Raw genomic sequence first — 22,009 nt, forward strand, 5'->3', positions numbered from 1 at the left:
AAACTCGCTTCGTGTGACGTCTTCGAGGTCTCCAATGCACATGCGGGACACTTTTGGGGCATTTAAAGTTCACACTGGAGCTCACATACAAGTCGCATTTAATCAGAAACGTGAATGACCTCACACAAAAATTGGATTTCCCCCAAAAATCCTAATTGAGCTTTAAGCCTAAGTATCTGCCAGTACCTGATATTAACCGATACCGGTGTTGAGACTGAGAACGGCCTTTAACTTAACTTGTCTGGGGCGACAGAAGCTCAATTGGTGGAGCGTTTGTGCACTAATACGAAACTTGACGGCTCAAATCTGTGTCTGCGTACTCTGATGTCTGAAATGTGTGTGTGGGTGGGTGAGTGGTTCCTTGATGTGAAGCGTTTTGAGCCTTAAGGGTGGACGGGCGCTGTATAAAAATGTGAAAATTTACCATTTAACTTATTACAAAATGGATCCAACCGCGGTTTGGAACTGATATTAATCTTGCAAGTATCTACTTAACGGCTTTGTATGAATAAAAGTTAAGTAAAGTATGAAACCGTGGACGAAACTAACGCCCCAAATCTACAAATAAATGCAGTTTTGTTCAAGATACACAGAGATACGTAATCGTTTTGAGTGTTTTTCTCAACGCCTTCTTTTTAGCCGATTATTCGATCGACAGGACGGCTCCTTTCGTCGACCGAGAGTCTCTTCTTTCTGACTATTGGTGAAAACGTCTGTATTATTTTACCTCAATATAAAAAGCGGGTGATTCTAAAAGCGCTCTTCACTCTCTGACAGCTCTGAGAAGGCTCCCGACACCGCCTCGGCTCCTTCCTGTTTGGTTGCCGGCGGTAACAGATACTAACTGGTGTGAGCGAAGTGAGAGAGCCTTTTGAAAAGCACAGTCCAAAACAACACGGCGCGGCGGAGAAAAACACAATTGTGGCTCTGTCTGTGGAAAAGACGTTGCAGAAACATAACTTTTCTTTGGTGGGAGATTTGGGAGTTCTTTGTTCTGATATCGGTGGATTTCAGATTCTTGGATGTGATGACGTCAGACTCCCAGATGGACTTAAGAGAGAGTTTGTGTTGCGTGTTCTCTCTGTGTCTGGGTGGGTTTTCTCTGGGCACCCTGGTTTCCCCAATCAACCCAAAACATGCACAACAAGTCAAATATTCCAGCTAAGGTTGATCAAGATCTGGAGATGGGTCCCACTGCTCCCGACAGGTAAAGTCCCAGGAGTATCGTGTAAAATTACAATTGTACAAGGTGGAACAAAGGAGCCTCCTCCAAATCCGGGGACATGGTTCTCAGCTGGAAAAAGGTGACTTGCCCTCTTCCGGGTGGGTGGGGAGGATGGAGCGTGAGATTGACAGGCGGATCGGTGCAGCGTCGGCAGCGATGCGGACGCCGTATCGGACCGTTGTGGTGAAGAAGGAGCCGAGTCGATTTACTGTCAATCTACAGTCCTCTCCTCACCTATGATCATGAGCTCTGGGTAATGACCAAAAGGACGAGATCGCAGTTACGAGCAGTCGAAATGAGTTTCCTTCGCAGGGTGTCTGGGCGCCCCCTTAGAGACAGGGTGAGGAGCTCGGTCACACGGGAGGAGCTCGGAGTAGAGCCGCTGTTCCTCCGCATCGAGAGGAGCAGCTGTTCCCGATGCCTCCTGGACGCTTCCCTCGAGAGGTGTTCGTGTCCCACCGGGAGGAGGACACAAGACATGCTGAAGGGACAGTGACTCTCAGTTGGCCTCGGGATCATAGAACTACAATAAAATCTGGAGGATGATATCAAGATGGCACCGTATTGTTTTCAGTGGTCTGTGCTCACTGGCACATGGGCCTAAAAATAATTTTCACTTCTGCATTTACTTCCTCAATAGGGTCGACTGTGATGTGCGTCTGTGTGATGTCTGTAACGTGCACGGCGTGGAGCGTTTGGACCAATCAAAGCGAGAGCTGCTTGACCAGGCTCCGTGCGGGGGGAGTCTTACAAAGCAAAATTTTAGGCGCTTTGAGGATTTAAACATTTTAAAAGTTTATGTTGTGAAAATAGAAAAGAATCCTTACGAAATCTGACCTTTGTGAAAGTTTTCAATCCGTGTATCATTCGTTCATTAGTTTTTCAATATAAAACTAAAAATAAAAAAGAAAAAAAACGGATAACGATTCGTTTAAAAAACGGATACGTGAACCACTGATCCAGGACTGAATGTTTTTCTGACGAACCGCGGTGTCCAGACCGACAGGATGAGACCTTGTGAATTCACAAAAAATCATCTACATCTATAGGACAGATCTTTCTGGGCCCAGGCTCCTGAAGCTGCAGTACCTGGAGCAGCCACTAGTCGGTCTTGAGCCAGGAAAGAAGAGGAGTGCCTTATACAGTTTTTATTTTAGATCCATGCTCAACATCCCCCGGAAGAGCTGGGGGAAGTGTGTTTGGAGAGAGAAGAGCGACCCAGCCCCGGATACATAGAGGAAGAAAATGGATGGATGGTGGAACAGACTCAGTTTTTAGTTTGAGAGAAGAACTCAGCCTAAATCTGCCGGAGGTATGGGTCAAATGTGTGAATGAAATAAAACACAACTCCGAGTAGGTTTGCGATGAGGAAACGACATTATAACACAGGTCGGTGAACAGTGTAAGAATACAAAATGTGTTATGATTATTGTAAGAAGAAACTCTGCTCACTGAGTCCAGGTTTGATTCTCGTGGTCTGAGTTCACCGTTCGTCTGAGCACAGTTTTCTCACATCACACCTTCACCTCGGAAGACGTGGAGTTGTTGCTGTGTTTCATTAGCGCTGTTTGAGTAATCTCCTGCTCTATTATGAAGTGTGGCTCAGGAGAAAGATCAAATGTACTGTATTATCCAAATGTGAAAATGAAACAAGTCACTACTCATTCAAAATAATTAGTTTTGCATATTAGAGGACCCATGGGAAACTTTTAATTCCATTTTCCCTATTGCTATGTTTGCGACTTATTTTGAATTTATTATTACCGTTTATATTTTTGCTCTTTGTTATTATATTATATTGTGATGCGTGAGCGACTGTGTCCAAATAATTTCCCCTGAGGATCATTAAAGTTTGTCCAAGTCTAATGCAACTTAAAGGAAATGTATGTATGTCACCTACAATCTTAGAATCACATCTGAACCTGTGTGGCCAGAGATAAACACACACAAGTTTTATTAATTCTCAGTTTATAGATAGTTCTCATGTGAAAGCTCAGAACCTCTAGAATTCAGTCAATCAGCTGCAGAGGCTGCACTAGCACCGATTCAGGACTGGCTGCAAGTGCTGGGGTTTACGTAGTGACTATTCAGGTTAGACTATTCAGGGTTCAGAGTTCCCACTCTTTTTCACTGACAACATCTCAAAACATTTCCATGACTTTTTCATGACCTAAAGTGAATTTTCCATGACTTTTCAGCACCTACATGTGTCCATCCATCCATTTTCTTCCACGTATCCAGGGCCGGGTCCCGAGTTCTAAGCAGGGACTCCCAGACTTCTTCACCCCAGACACTTCCTCCAGCTCCGCCAGGGGGACCCCAAGGCGTTCCCAGGCCAGTCCAGAGACACAGTCCCTCCACCGTGTCCTAGGTTTTCCCTGGGGCCTCCTCCCGGTGGGTCATACCCGGAACACCTCTCGAGGGAGACGCCCAAGAGGCATCCGGAACAGCCTGATGCCTGAGCCTCAGCTGCTCCTCTCCACGTGGAGGAGCAGCGTCTCTACTCCGAGCTCCTCCCGTGTGACTGAGCTCCTCACCCTGTCTCTAAGGGAGAGTCCAGCACTCATTTCGACCGTTTGTATCTGCGACCTCATCTTTTCAGTCATTACCGAGAGCTCATGACCACAGGTGAGGGTGCCTCAAGTGGAGGAGTTCAAGCACCTACATGTGGAGAACTGATCAGACTTTTAAGACTAAATATGAAATGTTAACTCTTTCCACTCACCTTATGGTTTGGTTTTATAGTTTTTAACATTCAAAATACTGTCAGTGCATTTACTGTCGTCTCTTTTAAACAAAAGGTGCAGACGTTCAGAAATAATCTTAATAGCCTAATGAGAACATAACAGAACACTGTAGTTGCGTGAAAGAAATACTAAAATTCCATGACTTTTCCAGGCCCGGTATATGACATTTTCAATTTCCATGACTTTTCCTGGATTTCCATGACTGAGAGAACCTTGTACTTTTAAACCAACTGGATTTCAGCATTGAAACTGAAAACCAAAATGAGAGACTCACATGAGACTCCTTCAGATTTTTGATTGGATATTGTCTTGAACAAAAACACCAAAGAAACAAAATGGCCATCATGTCCATTGTTTTTGTAACTACTGTATTTTTTGGACTAGAAGTCACTCCGGAGTATAAGTCACACCAGCAAAAGATGCATAATGAAGAAGAAAAAAACATAAGTCGCACTTTTTGGGGGAAATTTATTTTATAAAATCAGAGACCAGGAACCGACATTTCATGTTGAAAGTCAAGTTCTAGTAAAAACAATAGAAGAGAGAACAACAGACTGTTAATGTCACATATGAACAGTTCTTCAGATAAACTATAACATAAATAACAGAACAGAACAAGTTTATCAAACTCTCCATCTCACTCCAAATCACTAAATCCATTCAATTCTTCATCCTCGGTGTCTTTTCTGAGCAACTCCTTGACCTCCAGAGGTAAACAGAGCGCCAAACTTTCTTTCTGCTGCTTGATTACAGTTTTCAGCTGAATATTTCACGACTTGCAGCAGGACAGAGGCTCTTTCTGCAGGAGACATGCGCAGGAGAGCAATAAGTGACAGTGGTACAGGAGGAACAGGAGCAGCAGATACTGACACACAAGACTAGAACCTCTCGACTCTTCAGTGTGAACATTTTAATATATAAGTCACACTGGAGTATAAATCGCAGGAAACACCCAAACCATGAAAAAAGTGCCACTTATAGTCCAAAAAATACGGTAAGAATAAATCGTTATTACAGTTGTTATAGTAAAAGTTCTGTTTGTTTGGAGCATGTTTACTTCATATGGGGCCACAGTAGTTTGGTTAAGTTCATGGAAATTAAAATAAAATATATGACATAACAGCCTCTTTAAGCCTTCAGCGGTGCACATTAAAAACAGAGAAAAACACCGAAACTTGAGACTTGAATAAAACACTGAAAGCACAGAAAGCTATTTAAATGCACAACAACAAACTGCAGTGAGGCTGGAGACAAACACAAGGCCACAGGCTGCACGGAAAAGAGGTCAGGGAAGTCTTTAGAGGATCCGCAGCGCCACGGAGGAGAGGGGGCGGAGAAGATGCCACATAAACTGTGTGGTCACGCTTTAACATGAGCCCAAATGAGTAAGCAAACAGAGCGAGGGACGAGGAGAGACAGAGGAGAGACGTCCCCGACCGGAGCGCACTATAAAAACATTCACTTGGGGCTTTCGTTGGAAGCGGAGGTGCGAAAATGATTGTGAAACTAGTTTTGAAGATACGCAACATTAAAAAGGTCGGCTCAGACACCTAAAATTGATCAGCGGAAATCAAAAAATCACACACGTTTATCCAATTAGCAGCTCAGTTACAGCTGAATGTGCCAATTTTTGAAAGAGGTGAGGTCCAAAAAAAGGTAAATGTGTAAGTTGTGTGCGGTGTTGGGGAGTAACGGATTAGATGTACCAAAATTACGTAATCAGAGTACAAATTATGAGTAACTGTATTCAGTTACAGTTACTGTTTCAGTGAGTGGTAATTAGATTACAGTTACTTGAAATAAATGGATTACACAGCGGTATTTTCCTGTTTTCACTGTTTTTTTTTTCGGTAATTCCACTCATTGCTGGAAATTAAACCAGATCTAAACTAGATCTTAACTAGGTCTAAACCAGGACTAAACCAGGACTAAACCAGGTCTAAACCAGGACTAAACCAGGTCTAAACCAGGTCTAAACTAGAGCTAAACTAGATCTAATCCAGGACAAAACAGGACTAAAACCAAGTCCAAACTAGATATAACTAGATCTATACTAGATCTTAACTAGGACTAAACCAGGACTAAACCAGGTCTAAACTAGATCTAAACCAGGACTAAAACCAGGTCTAAACTAGATCTAAACTAGGTCTAAACCAGGTCTAAAGCCAGGACTAAAACCAGGCCTAAACTAGATCTAAACCAGGTCTAAAACAGGTCTAAAACAGGACTAAACCAGGTCTAAACCAGGACTAAAACCAGGCCTAAACTAGATCTAAACTAGATCTAAACCAGGTCTAAACCAAGTCTAAAACCAGGAATAAACCAGGACTAAAACAGCTAACTAAAACGTGTCTCCTCCTTTTCTATCAATAATATCTTTTAATACGGTTCAGTAAAGTCTGGGCTTTTTATTTTATTTTAGCAGATAAAACATCTTATGTTACGATATCCTGGTCTTTGCTTCTCTACAGCAAATCAAGTAATCCAAAGTATTCAGATTACATTACTCACCTTAAATAATTTAATGGATTCCATTACAAAGTACATTTTGGGGTGTGTAATCTGTAATCTGTAGGGGAAAACATTTTAAAAGTCACCTTCCCAACACTGATTGTGTGAGGGTCTCAGGACACTGTTGATGTGAACTGATTTGTGATGAACACAAACCCGTGGAGGAACATTCCATAAAGGACGGCCACAAACTCCTTCTACTTTCAAGACATTGGTGTAGAAAAAGTAGACAAACCCCCGAGAGGCGGTAATCATAAATGTTTATTACTGCAGCGAGAAACCTACTACACACACACACACACACACACACACACACACACACACACACACACACACACACACACACACTATGGCTCCAGCAGGTTTAAACAAAGACTTAGATATAAAACCATTTTTGTAGGTCTGTGTTTCTTGATATGGTCTTTGATACCTACAGTATGTCGTGATTGTGTATTTTTGTCATCAACTACTACATCAACTACTACTTACTGAACAAGTGTATTTGTGATTTGTATTGTTTGGTACTTATTCTATCCTGTATATACACTCTGGAAAGTTTTTTTACTCCTAACTGGTTGATATTTTTGTAGATGTTTTGGGCTCACTTGTATACCGTATTTTTCGGACTTTAAGTGGCACTTTTTTTCATGGTTTGGGTGTTTCCTGCGATTTATACTCCGGTGTGACTTATATATATAACATTTTTCAGACAGGGCACTCTAGTCTTGTGTGCCGCTGTCTTGCTGCAAGTAGTGAAATATTCAGCCGAAAACGGTAATCGCGCAGCAGAAAGAAAATGTGGAGTGAGCGAGAAACTTGTGAGGGGCTGGAGAAAGACGGGGACGGAGAACACAGCTTCACGGCAACTGGGAGTGTGCACCATGTCTGGACTCCAGTGACAACCGAAGCTGCGGGGAGTTGCTCAGAAGTGACACCGAGGATGAAGAATTCAGTGGATTCAGTGGATTAGGTGATTTGGAGTGAGATGGAGAGTTTGGTAAATGTAGGTTCTGTTGTTTATGCTGTAGTTATGTATGTTTCGTTAACATACCAGATGCTACTCAGCCTGTTGTTACCTCCGCCAAGGAGGTTATGTTTTTGCCAGCGTTTGTCTGTTTGTTTGTTTTTGTCTGTTTGTTTGTTTGTTTGTTTTTTTGTCTGTCTGTTTGTTTGTTTGTTGTCTTTTGTTTGTCTGTTTGTTTGTTTGTTTTGTTGTTTGTTTGTTTGTTTGTCTGTTTGTTTGTTTGTCTGTTTGTTTTGTTTGTTTTGTTTGTCTGTTTGTCTGTTTGTTTGTTTGTCTGTTTGTTTGTCTGTTTGTTTGTTTGTTTGTTTGTCTGTTTGTTTGTTTGTTTGTCTGTTTGTTTGTCTGTTTGTTTGTCTGTTTGTTTGTTTGTTTGTTCTTGTTTGTTTGTTTGTCTGTTTGTTTGTCTGTTTGTTTGTCTGTTTGTTTGTCTGTTTGTCTGTTTGTTTGTTTGTCTGTTTGTTTTGTCTGTTTGTCTGTTTGTTTGTCTGTTTGTTTGTCTGTTTGTTTGTCTGTTTGTTTGTTGTCTGTTTGTTTGTCTGTTTGTTTGTTTGTTTGTCTGTTTGTTTGTTTTGTCTGTTGTTTGTCTGTTTGTTTGTCTGTTTGTTTGTTTGTCTGTTTGTTGTTTGTTTGTTTTGTTTGTTTTTGTGTTTGTCTGTTTGTTTGTCTGTTTGTTTGTTTTGTTTGTTTGTTTGTTTGTTTTGTTTTTTGTTTGTTTGTTTGTCTGTTTGTTTGTTTGTTTGTTTGTTTGTCTGTTAGCAACATAACTCAAAAAATTATGGACCGATTTTGATGAAATTTTCAGGATTTGTTGGAAATGTGAAAAGGAAGAACTGATTTCATTTTGGGGGTGATCCGGAAGAAATCCTGGATTCTGGATCACTTTGAAATTTTAGTTAACATTGTGGTAAATGGGGCCAAAAATTTTGTTTCTCAATATCTGGGTTAATTATTGACCAAACCCCATGAAATTTGACTCAGGGATGGACAATGGGATCCTCTTTCATATTCCAAATTGAAAGATACGAGACAAATATTTATGGAAAACACAATTAATATGAGGGGGACTATTGTTATTACTAAAAACTTGACTTTCAAGATACAATGTCGGTTCCTGGTCTCTGATTTTATAAAATTAATTTCCCCAAAAAGTGCGATTTAGAGTCCAGTGTGACTTATATTTTTTCTTCTTCTTCATTACGCATTTTTAGGCTGGTGCGACTTATACTCTGGATTGATTTATAGATTATAGATTTATAGAAAAATACGGTATATATCCCTCATTCATGTGTGACACGTCCCTCTCCAGGCATATTCACACCCCACCCCCTGCACTTGTTTTACATCACGTTTGGAGCTTTGAAACAGTGTTCAAACTTTTATCATTTCGGTTTTATCTAATCTTGTTGGTCCTGCACCTGGACTCAGCTGATGTCTTTTTATTATATATAACTCGCTGGTAATGCCCTACATAACCTACGGTATTGAGATTTGGGGCAATACATATAAGACGAATACAAAGCCAATCTTTACCCTACAAAAAAAGGCAATAAGAGCATCACATTATCAACTTATAACGAACCAACCAATGCATTATTTATAAACCTTCAAACGCTGAAATTTTATGATTTAGTCGACCTTTATACTCTGAAAATCATGTTCAAAGTAAACAACAATCTCCTGTCGAAATCGTTACAGAACATGTTCAAAATCCGAAAGAGCCGATATGAGCTCAGAGGCACGACCGTGTTTATTAAAAAGAAAATCAGAACAAACATTATGAAATTTTGTAAATCTGTTAAAGGGGCGGAGCTCTGGAACAACTGTACAGAAAACCTAAAACTGTGCACCACTTTCTTTCACTTCATAAAGACGTTTAAATGTTTAACTCTGGACAGAAACATGAAATATGAGACTTAGTTTGTGCTGTAGAACTTTGTTGTTCTGTTACTGATTTGCTTGTTTCTTCTTCCTGCTGTATTTATGAAGATGAACTGATGTCAAGATGAAGCTCTGACAAAGGAATAAAGGGTAAAGGCATAATAAGCTTAAGCTTCAGCCTGCACCTTTTCGGTCTGTATATATTAAATATGACTGTTTTATGAATTAAAGTCAAAATATACCTGTGACCGAAATAAATAAATAAATAAAATGTGTGTGCGTTTCTTCTTTTAAAATGATTTGTGGCAATAAAAGCTCCAAAAAAAAAAAAAAAGTTTGGATCTCATGTTCACGTCGTTCATGTCACAGTCATCCAGATCTGTGTTTGTGGCGGTTTACAGTTTTGTCCTGCTTTTAGACATGGTTGAGTCCTGGTTTAGACCTGGTTTAGTCCTGGTTTTACTCCTAGTTTAGTCCTGCTTTTAGACATGGTTGAGTCCTGGTTTAGACCTGGTTGAGTCCTGGTTTATGTCCCGGTTTAGTCCTGGTTTAGTCCTGGTTTTACTCCTAGTTTAGTCCTGCTTTTAGACATGGTTTAGTCCTGGTTTAGTCCTGGTTTAGTCCTGGTTTATGTCCCGGTTTAGTCCTGGTTTAGTCCTGGTTTTGCTCCTAGTTTAGTCCTGCTTTTAGACATGGTTTAGTCCTGGTTTATGTCCTGGTTTAGTCCTGGTTTATGTCCCGGTTTAGTCCTGGTTTTACTCCTAGTTTAGTCCTGCTTTTAGACATGGTTGAGTCCTGGTTTAGACCTGGTTGAGTCCTGGTTTATGTCCCAGTTTAGTCCTGGTTTAGTCCTGGTTTTACTCCTAGTTTAGTCCTGCTTTTAGACATAGTTGAGTCCTGGTTTAGACCTGGTTTATGTCCCAGTTTAGTCCTGGTTTAGTCCTGGTTTTACTCCTAGTTTAGTCCTGCTTTTAGACATGGTTGAGTCCTGGTTTAGACCTGGTTGAGTCCTGGTTTATGTCCCGGTTTAGTCCTGGTTTAGTCCTGGTTTTACTCCTAGTTTAGTCCTGCTTTTAGACACGGTTTAGTCCTGGTTTAGTCCTGGTTTTACTCCTAGTTTAGTCCTGCTTTTAGACATGGTTTAGTCCTGGTTTATGTCCTGGTTTAGTCCTGGTTTATGTCCCGGTTTAGTCCTGGTTTAGTCCTGGTTTTACTCCTAGTTTAGTCCTGCTTTTAGACATGGTTGAGTCCTGGTTTAGACCTGGTTGAGTCCTGGTTTATGTCCCAGTTTAGTCCTGGTTTAGTCCTGGTTTTACTCCTAGTTTAGTCCTGCTTTTAGACATGGTTGAGTCCTGGTTTAGACCTGGTTGAGTCCTGGTTTATGTCCCGGTTTAGTCCTGGTTTAGTCCTGGTTTTACTCCTAGTTTAGTCCTGCTTTTAGACATGGTTGAGTCCTGGTTTAGACCTGGTTGAGTCCTGGTTTATGTCCCGGTTTAGTCCTGGTTTAGTCCTGGTTTTGCTCCTAGTTTAGTCCTGCTTTTAGACATGGTTGAGTCCTGGTTTATGTCCTGGTTTAGTCCTGGTTTATGTCCCGGTTTAGTCCTGGTTTAGTCCTGGTTTTACTCCTAGTTTAGTCCTGCTTTTAGACATGGTTGAGTCCTGGTTTAGACCTGGTTTAGTCCTGGTTTATGTCCCAGTTTAGTCCTGGTTTTACTCCTAGTTTAGTCCTGCTTTTAGACATGGTTGAGTCCTGGTTTAGACCTGGTTTAGTCCTGGTTTATGTCCCGGTTTAGTCCTGGTTTAGTCCTGGTTTTACTCCTAGTTTAGTCCTGCTTTTAGACATGGTTGAGTCCTGGTTTAGACCTGGTTTAGTCCTGGTTTATGTCCCGGTTTAGTCCTGGTTTAGTCCTGGTTTTACTCCTAGTTTAGTCCTGCTTTTAGACATGGTTGAGTCCTGGTTTATGTCCCGGTTTAGTCCTGGTTTAGTCCTGGTTTTGCTCCTAGTTTAGTCCTGCTTTTAGACATGGTTTAGTCCTGGTTTATGTCCAGTTTAGTCCTGGTTTAGTCCTGGTTTTGCTCCTAGTTTAGTCCTGCTTTTAGACATGGTTGAGTCCTGGTTTAGACCTGGTTGAGTCCTGGTTTATGTCCCGGTTTAGTCCTGGTTTAGTCCTGGTTTTACTCCTAGTTTAGTCCTGCTTTTAGACATGGTTGAGTCCTGGTTTAGACCTGGTTGAGTCCTGGTCACGTCACAGTTTCGCTCGTGTGTGAAGCGTGAGTCTCCGTCTCCCTGTTCACGAGTGGAGTCACCAGTCAGAGCAACGATCCAGGACAGACGGGCAAAAATCCCGGTTGGAACACACCAACGCCAGACTGATGACACTCATGACGCTCTGAATAAACTTCTACTCATCATCAATCGATCAGGATTAGAATCTGATGTTGTTCAAAGCAGAACAAGTTGAAAAATTGTAGTTAAATCCAGTTTAGAGAAAAGCACAGACATCGTCCCGGGTCCACAGATGCACAAAGCTTTTACCTGCTGCACATTTTTCACTCTAAATAGTCTGGATTGACGATAAAATAGACTGAAGTACATCTGTCGGCGGCGCCATGTTTGTTTTGGTTTGTTTGAGCGCTTCACAATCTGTGTGTCGTTGGTTCATTTATTTTTCAAAATTAAATCAAAAATAAGAAAACGAAAAAACAACTATTTGTCTCCAAAACCAAAAAAAAAAAAAAAAAGGATAAAGAGTCATTTTTTCAGTTTTTGATTTTGTGTTTAATTGAGTAAAGGAAAAAAATGGATAACGATCGTTTCCCGTTTCTGTGACTTAAACTGCGATGGCGGAGTTTTGGGCTGAATGACGACTGAACCGGTCTCAGTTCCAGTCTCAGATCCGGTCTCAAACCCAGTCTCAGTCCCGGTATGGTTCTGGTCTCAGTCCTGGTCTAGTCCCGAGCTCAGTCCTTGGTCACCCGACAGTCTACACGGGCGCACCTCCGGGACCAGCCCGACACTCAGTCCTGGTTCAGTTCTGTCTTAGTCATGTTTTCTGTTTTAGTCCTGGTTCAGTCCTGGTTGAGACCTGGTTTAGTCCTGTTTTAGTCCTGGTTTAGACCTGGTTTAGTCCTGTCTTAATCCTGTCTTAGTCCTTTCTTAGTCCTGTTTTAGTCCTGGTTCAGTCCTGTTTTAGTCCTGGTTCAGTCCTGTTTTAGTCCTGGTTCAGTCCTGTCTTAGTCCTGTTTTAGTCCTGGTTCAGTCCTGTTTTAGTCCTGGTTCAGTCCTTTCTTAGTCCTGTTTTAGTCCTAGTTCAGTCCTGTCTTAGTCCTTTCTTAGTCCTGTTTTAGTCCTGGTTCAGTCCTGTTTTAGTCCTGGTTCAGTCCTGTTTTAGTCCTGGTTCAGTCCTGTTTTAGTCCTGGTTCAGTCCTTTCTTAGTCCTGTTTTAGTCCTAGTTCAGTCCTGTTTTAGTCCTAGTTCAGTCCTGTCTTAGTCCTGTTTTAGTCCTAGTTCAGTCCTGTCTTAGTCCTTTCGTAGTCCTGTTTTAGTCCTGGTTCAGTCCTGTTTTAGTCCTGGTTCAGTCCTGTTTTAGTCCTGTCTTAGTCCTGTTTTAGTCCTTTCTTAGTCATGTTTTAGTCCTGGTTCAGTCCTGTTTTAGTCCTGGTTCAGTCCTGTCTTAGTCCTGTTTTAGTCCTTTCTTAGTCCTGTTTTAGTCCTAGTTCAGTCCTGTCTTAGTCCGGCCTTAGTCCTTTCTTAGTCCTGGTTTAGTCCTGGTTCAATTCTGTTGTTGTTTTTTTCCATTGTCTTTCTTTCTTTTTTTTTTATTTTATTTTGAAAAACAAATTAACAACAACAAACGCTACACAAATTCTTCACCTTTGGCTCCACCCAAACCTCAGCGCCGCGACGTGACCGACCCTCCCGACTAAACGTAAAGTCTGCGATCGGTCTCGACTCCCTCACGACTCCGTAACGTCACAAATACCACAGAACCCGTCTCCCGCTGCGTGAGGTTCGGATCACACCGCGAGTTCCACTACGTTCGGTTCATCGTGATTCAGCGACTCGTGTCATAAAAATCTAAGAAACGAAACCTTAGGCAAAGCTCCTCGAACGACGTGAAATCCTCCCGTAACGTGAAAGTGCTGAGCCGTGCAGTTGTTCTGCGGTGCAGCGGGAGACGGGGCCACAGTGTCAAAGAGCTCTTTCACCGCGGGACACAAGCGCACAGAGCACAGCAGTGTGTCGGAAAGAGAGACGAGAGGGAAAGACGGAGGGAAAGAGAAGGAAAAGAGAGAAGAGGGAGTTGGAGGAGAGCAGAGAGGTAATGAGACAGAGAAGAAGAAGAAGAAGAGAGAGTGAGATCGAGCGGGAAAATCTGTGTGTCGTTCCTTCATTCCTTTTTCAAAATAAAACCAAAAATAAGAAAATAAAAAAGCAACAATTTTCTTCATTATTTGTCTTTAAAACCAAAATGAAATGATTATGTTTTTCAGTTTTTGATTTTGTGTTTAAATGAAAAATGGAAAAAAGGATAATGGACTTTTCAAGTTTATGTGACTTCAGCTGTGATGCCGGACTGAACCAGAACTGAACCGGGACTAAAAACAGGTCCGGGACCAGACAAGGACTGAGTCTGAGATCAGGACCAGGAATGAGACCAGGACTGACCAGAACTGAGACCAAGATTGAGACCGGGACCGAACTGGGACTGACCAGAACTGAGATTGAGACCGGGACCAGACCGGGACCAGGCCCGGACCAGACCAGACCAGGACCAGACCATGATTGAGACCAGGACTTAGACTGGGACCAGACTGGGACTGAGTCTGGGATCAGGACCAGGACTGAGACCAGAACTAAGACCAGGATTGAGACAGGGACCAGACTGGGACTGAAGCCGGGACCAGACCAGGACCAGACCATGATTGAGACCAGGACTTAGACTGGGACCAGACTGGGACTGAGTCTGGGATCAGGACCAGAGCTGAGACCAGGACTGACCAGAACTAAGACCAGGATTGAGACTGGGACCAGACCAGGACTGAGACCGGGACCGGACTGGGACTGAAGCTGGGACCAGACCAGGATCAGAATGTGATTGAGACCAGGACTTAGACTGGGACCAGACAAGGACTGAGACTGGGACTGACCAGAAGTGAGACCAGGACTGAGACCAGAACCAGACCGGGACTGAGACCGGGACCACACTGGGACCAGATTAGGACTGAGACTGGGACCAGACCGGGACTGAGACCGAGACCGGGACCGGACCAGGACCAGACCAGAACTAAGACCATGATTGAGACCAGGACCAGACTGGGACTGGGACTGTGACTGGGACCAGACCGGGACTAGGTTCAGTCCTGGTTCAGTCCGTATGCGGCGCAAAAGTTCAGCATCGCAGTTTAAGTCACGTAAACATTTTTCATTTAAACACAAATCATTATCTGTTTTTTTTTTTTCATTTTGGTTTTGGAATTTGAATAACGAAGAAAACAGCAGCTTTTTTTTTTTTTTTTTTTGGTTTTATATTGAAAAACAAATGAACGAATGACACACGGACTGGGGAATAAGAGAGAAAGTGAGTGGAAGAGTAAAGACGAAAGAGAAAAATGAGTAAAGGTGAGAGAGAAAAAGATTAAGGCAGATGAAGAGAGAGGGAGTGAAAGAGGGATGAAAGAAGGAGATAAAGAGATGGTAGAGTGAAATGAGGCACTGCAGTGTGTCTGAAAGAAGAGAGGAAGACGGAGAGAAAGAGAAGAGAAGAAAAGAAAGGAGGTTGTAGGAGAGATGGAGGTAGGAGAACAGAAAGGGAGCGAGATGGAGAGAAGAAGAGAAGAGTCAGATAGAGGAGAAGGAAAGAGGGAATAAGAGAGAGAGAGTGAGTGGAAGAGTAAAGACGAAAGAGAAAAATGAGTAAAGGTGAGAGAGAAAGAGAGAAAAAAAAAGAAAGAAATGGACGAGAAGAGACGGAGAGAAAGAGAGAGGGAGTCGAAGGAGAGATGGAGGTGGGGGAGCAGAGAGGCAACGTGATAGAGGAGAAGGAAAGAGGGAATAAGAGAGAAAGTGAAGAGTGGAAGAGAAAGACGAGTAAAGGTGAGAGAGAAAGAGAGAAAAAAGAAATGGAGGAAGTTGAGAGAATGAAGAAAGACAGATGAAGGCAGATGAAGAGAGGGGGAAGAGTGAAAGAGGGATGAAAAAAGGAGCTAAAGAGATGGTAGTGCGTCTGAAAGAGAGACGAGAAGAGAGAGAAAGACGGAGAGAAAGAGAGAGGGAGTTGTAGGAGAGACGGGGAGGTGAGAGAGCAGAGGAAGAGAGGAGGCAAAGAGAGAAAGAGAGTAGAAGAGTAAAGATGAAAGAGAAAGACGAGTAAAGGTGAGAGAGAAAGAGAGAAAAAAGAAAGAAAAGGAAGAAGAGAGAATGAAGAAAGACAGATTAAGGCAGATGAAGAGAGAGGGAAGAGTGAAAGAGGGATGAAAGAAGGAGATAAAGAGATGGTAGAGTGAAATGAGGCACTGCAGTGTGTCTGAAAGAGACGAGAAGAGAGAGAAAGACGGAGAGAAAAGAAGGAGAGAAGAGAAGGAAAAGAGAGAGGGAGTTGTAGGGTGGGGAAGCAGAGAGGTAAGGAGACAGACAGAAGCAGAGAGAGTCAGATAGAGGAGAAGGAAAGAGGGAATAAGAGAGAGAGAGAGTGGAAGAGTAAAGACGAAAGAGAAAAACAAGTAAAGGTGAGAGAGAAAAAGGAATGAAAGAAGAAGAGACGAGAGAGAAAGACGGAGAGAAAGAGAGAGGGAGTTGCAGGGGAGCAGAAAGAAAGCGAGACAGAAGAAGAGAGGAGGCAAAAAGAGAGAAAGTGAATAGAAGAGTAAAGATGAAAGAGAAAGACAAGTAAAGGTGAGAGAGGAACAGGGAGAGAGAAAGGAAAGAAAGAAGAAGAGACGAGAGAGAAAGAGGGAGAGAAGAGAAGGAAAAGAGAGAGGGAGTTGTAGGAGAGATGGAGGTAGGAGAACAGAAAGGGAGCGAGATGGAGAGAAGAAGAGAAGAGTCAGATAGAGGAGAAGGAAAGAGGGAATAAGAGAGAGAAAGAGTGAGTGGAAGAGTAAAGACGAAAGAGAAAAACGAGTAAAGGCGAGAGAGAAAAAGGAATGAAAGAAGAAGAGACGAGAGAGAAAGAGAGAGGGAGTTGCAGGAGAGCAGAAAGAAAGCGAGACAGAAGAAGAGAGGAGGCAAAGAGAGATGGGAAGATAGAGAAGGAAGGAGGGAATAAGAGAGAAAGTGAGTAGAAGAGTAAAGATGAGAGAGAAAGAAAGAAAAGGAAGAAGTTGAGAGAAAGAAGAAAGACAGATTAAGGCAGATGAAGAGAGAGGGAAGAGTGAAAGAGGGGTGAAAGAAGGAGATAAAGAGATGGTAGAGATAGAGGAGTGTGTGTGTGTGTGTGTGTGTGTGTGTGTGTGCGTGTGCGTGTGTGTGCGTGTGTGTGTGTGCGTGTGTGTGTGTGTGCGTGTGTGTGTGTGCCGTGTGTGTGCGTGTGTGTGCGTGTGTGTGTGTGTGTGTCGTGTGTGTGTGTGCGTGTGTGTGTGTGCGTGTGTGTGCGTGTGTGTGCGTGTGTGTGCGTGTGTGTGTGTGTGTCGTGTGTGTGTGCGTGTGTGTGTGTGTGTGTGTGTGTGTGTGTGTGTGTGTGTCTGGGTTGTTTGGTTTGTGTGGAGTTGGGCGGTGTGGGGTTGGATAAGTGGGTGGATGGAAATGCGGGATTGTTTTTAATCACTGTAAAGCACTTTGTGTTACGTTTTTGTATGAAAAGCGCTTTATAAATAAAGTTTGATTGATTGATAAACATGCACATATTTCAATTATTCACTGTATTGAGCATCAGTCTATGGTCCTGGATCGGCCTCTGCTTCGTCTGTGTTTAGAGATGTTTGGACACTCTGGGATAGTGTGTTGCTGACCAGGTGCAGGCTGCTGGACTCATATCCCATAGGCTTATGTAAGTTACTCAAATATTGTGCTCAAGTTGAAGTACTGACTTATTTTTATTGTTTTTTGTTTGTTTGTTTTTTGTCATTGTCAGTGAACAAAATTACAAATTAGAAACTTGCGTCATTCTGGTGGAACAACATTAAACAACTAATATAATTATGATAAAATGAAATAAAAACAAGGGCATGCTTTAAAAAACAGACTGGCAAAACTCCTGATACACAGTGACTGTTTCAGCGACAGAGCTGCACACATCCATCTGGCATGAGCCACGTTGGTATTTGCTTCCAGAAAATGTTAAACTGTAAACACCTCGAGGTGTCCAAGCACACTTCATAAGACTCATCAAACATTTAAATGTAGTTAAAAGTTTGCATGACTGATTTGATTTCTGCAGTTCACAAACAAAGGAACTTGTTGACAGACAGTTTCCTCTGATCAAAAGCAACGGTCTGAATCTGTGGCTTTTTAATTGGCCCAGAGACAAAAGGGGGCGGGACTTGGGCTAAAGACTGACATGTGAAGTCAAGACACTTTCATTCCACACACGGACGCCAGATCCACCAGCTCCAATGTGATGAAAACGACCAAATATTATTTTTGAATGTTCAAAAGCCCTTAAAATGTCACCTTTTAAACTGAAGTGAATATGAAGAGTGAATATTCTAACACGGCAGCAGGAGAGAGGAGAGAGGAGCAGATTAAATGACTAAGAGCTGACAAAGACTTGATAATTACAGGATTAAAAGGCAGATGCAGAGTACATTGATTTGTGAAGGATCGGTGGAGGGACAAAGCTGCTCCTTCAGCTCCAGAGAAAAAACCCCAAACCTCACGAGCCACTGTGGGACTGGAGTCTGCGATAATCCACAGAGAAACAGAATCCAGGCACTACACACATCTGATCATTATCTGATGTTGGATTTATCAGACTCATGACATGATGTGAGTCATCTGACTTGTGCTCGTTCACACCTGTGCACTTCTGTCAAGGAAAAATGTGCGAAAAAAGAAAACGTGGCAAGGATGAAAATGAAAGATAAAAAGAGCCACTGTCTCTCGTGTTTGGAGCATGTTTGACTCGACAAAAACATTTACCACAAACAGAGCCTCGTGTTCAGGGTGTTTGTGCTGTGTTTGTGTGTTCGTGTTGACATGTTCAGGACAGAAGCGTTCCTCGTGGACTCTGATGGAGCTCTCGGTGTTCGGAGGATCAGATCTGCACACACACAGGTCAAAAACAGAGCACTTTCCAACAGCAGAGCGACGATCAGACCGACTGGTACAACGACCCGGACTCAGGTGGAGCAGAAACAGGCAGAACAACCAAGACACGCAGCACTTAAACCTTCAGTCCATGAAAACGCTCTTGCTTTGTCTAAAATTTGCTTTTCTATCTCCTAGTCTCTATCTTCCAGGTCAGATCTGTGGAGGGATGCAACAATAACCAAAATATCGTGATATCGTGTCGTCAAAAGTCTCACAATAATATCGTGGACCATCACAATATATCGAATTACAAGTTCCTTTGCTTAAATTCAGAGCTACGTATCACTCCTTAATCGGTGACGGATTCAAAAGCGTCGCGTTGTCATTTTGGTACAAATGAAACAATAAAAATCTGTTCCTCGCTAGTGTGACGTGCAGCTGACTTTGTTGTGATGACGTTTACGGCGACGTCAGCTCCCCCCACTGTGCACCGTCGTTTTCTAACATGGAAATCAGCAAACTCGTTTCTTTTATTAAGTCGTTTTTAGGGATGTAACGATAACCAAAATATCGTCAAAAGTCTCAAATAATATCGTGGGCTGTCACAATACATCGAATTACAAGTTTTTTTTTGCTTAAATGCTTCGTTTTATAGCAGCAACAGCTTATAAACATTGGGAACTACATATCCCGCGATTTTAAATTTGATAAACAGATTAACAATGTTTTAAAATCAAGTTTTTATCATTTGCGGCTTTTATCTAAAGTTAAACCTTTTTTATCTTTTAAACTATTTGAACAAATTATACACGCTTTTATTTCATCGCGCCTGGACGACTGTAATGCACTTTATTCCGGCATTTCGCAAAACGCACTTTACCGACTACAGTTCGTCCAAAACTCTGCAGCGCGACTTTTAATAGGAACAAAAAGGAGAGAAGAGCACATCACCCCAATCCTTGCATCTTTGCACTGGCTCCCTGTTAATTTTAGAATTGATTTTAAGATTTTATTGTTTGTTTTTAAAGCTTTGAATGGACTGGCTCCACAGTACGTCTCGGACCTCATCCAAATTTATACCCCTGCTCGCGCTCTGAGGTCCGAGGTCCAGCTCCAGCTCAGGGCGCCTAAGACGAGACTTAAAACCAGGAGGACAGGAGCTTCTCTGTGGTCGACCCTAAACTCTGGAACGATCTGCCGCTTCACGTTCGAGCAGCTCCACAGTGGAGAGTTTTAAATCTCATCTGAAGACTTTTATTCTCTGGCTTTTAACACCGCGTGAGTTGTTGCTCCTCTGTGTCTTTTATTTATTTTTATGTGTTTTTATTGGTTTTACTGATCTAATTTATTTATTGGTTTATTTATTTCTATTCTATGATATAGTTTTATTTTTATTTTACTGGTTTTATATTATTTTACTAGTTTTATTACTTTAAGACTAGTATTATTTTAGTAATTTACTTTATCATCTTATTGTTGTTATTTTTTATGTATTTGTGCAGCACTTTGGAAACAGTTTGTTTGTGAAATGTGCTATAGAAATAAAGTGGATTGGATTGATTGGATGATTCATTTCAGCGCAGCGTATGAGGAATTTTGTTTTTGACTTGAATTCTTGGGATTATGATGGAAGTAATTCACACAAGGGTGGGGCGGTGATACCGTGATACCGTCTCAGGGTTTTACCGGGATGTACGGTTTTACCATATTACCAAAACTGTCCTACGGCAGCTGCGGCAGGACATCCTCTGTCGCAGAAAAAAACATATAATCCACTGAAAAAACATGTATTCCACTGAGTTGTGTCTTTTAGTCTGACAAAAGCTGAACAGCAGCGCAAGAAGCGAGCTGTTTTTATCAGCGCTCACAGTTCATGCAAATTAGCCACGTCACTTTAAGTTTCATGTCTGTAAACCGTAAAGAAACCTGCGCTTGAAGCCAAAATGCTGTCAAATTGCAGAAGTACTGGGAGTTTTTGGGGGGAGCAACTCTCTTGCAGCCGGACTCGCCGTCTTGTCTTGGTCACTTATGAGCGTCACGTGACGACGGTACGAAACTAATCAAACATCTTCCCAAGAAACATTATAAACACTATTAGATTAAATCGTGATCGCATTAAATTAAAAATACAACCACACATTCACTTGTGCTGAGCAAACAAATTTAGATATCAGTAAATTATAACATGATATTAGGTCCTTTTTATCACGGTAATGAAACTGATATTGTTGTTACTTTCTGATACCGCGGTAAACCGTAATACCAAACCTAACTCACACCAAAATCTTGTCAAGGTATTTTAAAAGCAATAAAGTGTCTATAAGATAAGATAAGATGAGATATGCCTTTATTAGTCCCACAGTGGGGAAATTCCAGTGTTGCAACGCGCAGTTTCAGAACAGCAGGAAAAGGTAACATACAATAAAACAGATAATAAATAATAGCTTAAAAATAATTTAAAAATAGACTTAAACGGAGCAAAAACGGTGTGTTTCTGAAGTTAAAAAAAGTTGGAAAATAGAGGAGCGCGATGCAACCAGCTGCGGTTCTCACCAGCGCCGGAAGTAAATGTGACTTATCTACATCTGTATCTACAATTATATCAGCCTCTGCAAACTAATAAATGCAATAAATATCGTACTGGGAGATGCATATCGTGATAATATCGTACCGAGAGATTTGGATTTCGTTACATCTCTAATTTTAAGAAATAAAATCGCAGTGAAGTTGCTCATTTTCATTAGGCGTAAGATGGGTGTAATGGCCTGGTGGAAACCTTAGCGGTTTTAGGAGGAACAGAGTCAAGTTGAGCCAGTTTACAGTGCAGATCCCAGTGCATTTATTAAAGACAAAACAAAAACTATCTACAAAAATTCCAAAAAGGTTAAAAACAGGCATAGCAGTTACCTGCGCTCACACAGCACCTCCTTCTGAACAAGGTGAGGCTGGCTTCTTTTAAAGGCCCTGTCCTAACCCACTTTAACGATCAGGTAAGCACCAATAATTTGTACATTTAATATCTAAAAACCAACTATCCAAACAATGCCCAAACAACATCCAATTACATACATTACAAACAAATGTATATATCTTTATTTAAATTAGCAGTGTTCAATGCCCTAAAATACTAAATAGAACCAGTTAAAAAATTTTGCTCCCCTCTCCAAACAACATGGTTGGCTGCCCCGGAAACCTTCTTAAGGTGCTCTGGCTCCCCGGGGACTCTTTTGGCCGGAGCACCTGAGGCAAACCACACCAGAGGGTAAGTACAATTACTTCAATTTAAATGCACTTTTACTTTTTCCCTTTTCTTTTACAGGTAACTTCAATCTGCACATAAATTTTCAATAAACATTTCTTAAACTTTGTTTCAGTTCCTCATTTTACCTTTTAACTAGTCCTAGGCCCAAGTAATGGACTGGCTACATTACAAT

The 22,009-nt window shown here is 41.8% G+C and overlaps 1 protein-coding gene across 1 annotated transcript in view; it reads right to left on the reverse strand.

The window, feature by feature from the left end:
• The window catches only part of unc5ca (unc-5 netrin receptor Ca), a 662,261-nt gene that overhangs the window by 630,436 nt on the left and 9,816 nt on the right, over positions 1-22,009 (reverse strand). The gene's annotated exons all lie outside the window — the stretch shown is intronic.

Source organism: Boleophthalmus pectinirostris, unplaced genomic scaffold, assembly GCF_026225935.1.
Source record: "Boleophthalmus pectinirostris isolate CB_2022bp ecotype Guang Dong unplaced genomic scaffold, ASM2622593v1 HiC_scaffold_4, whole genome shotgun sequence".
Classification (NCBI taxonomy): Eukaryota; Metazoa; Chordata; class Actinopteri; order Gobiiformes; family Gobiidae; genus Boleophthalmus; species Boleophthalmus pectinirostris.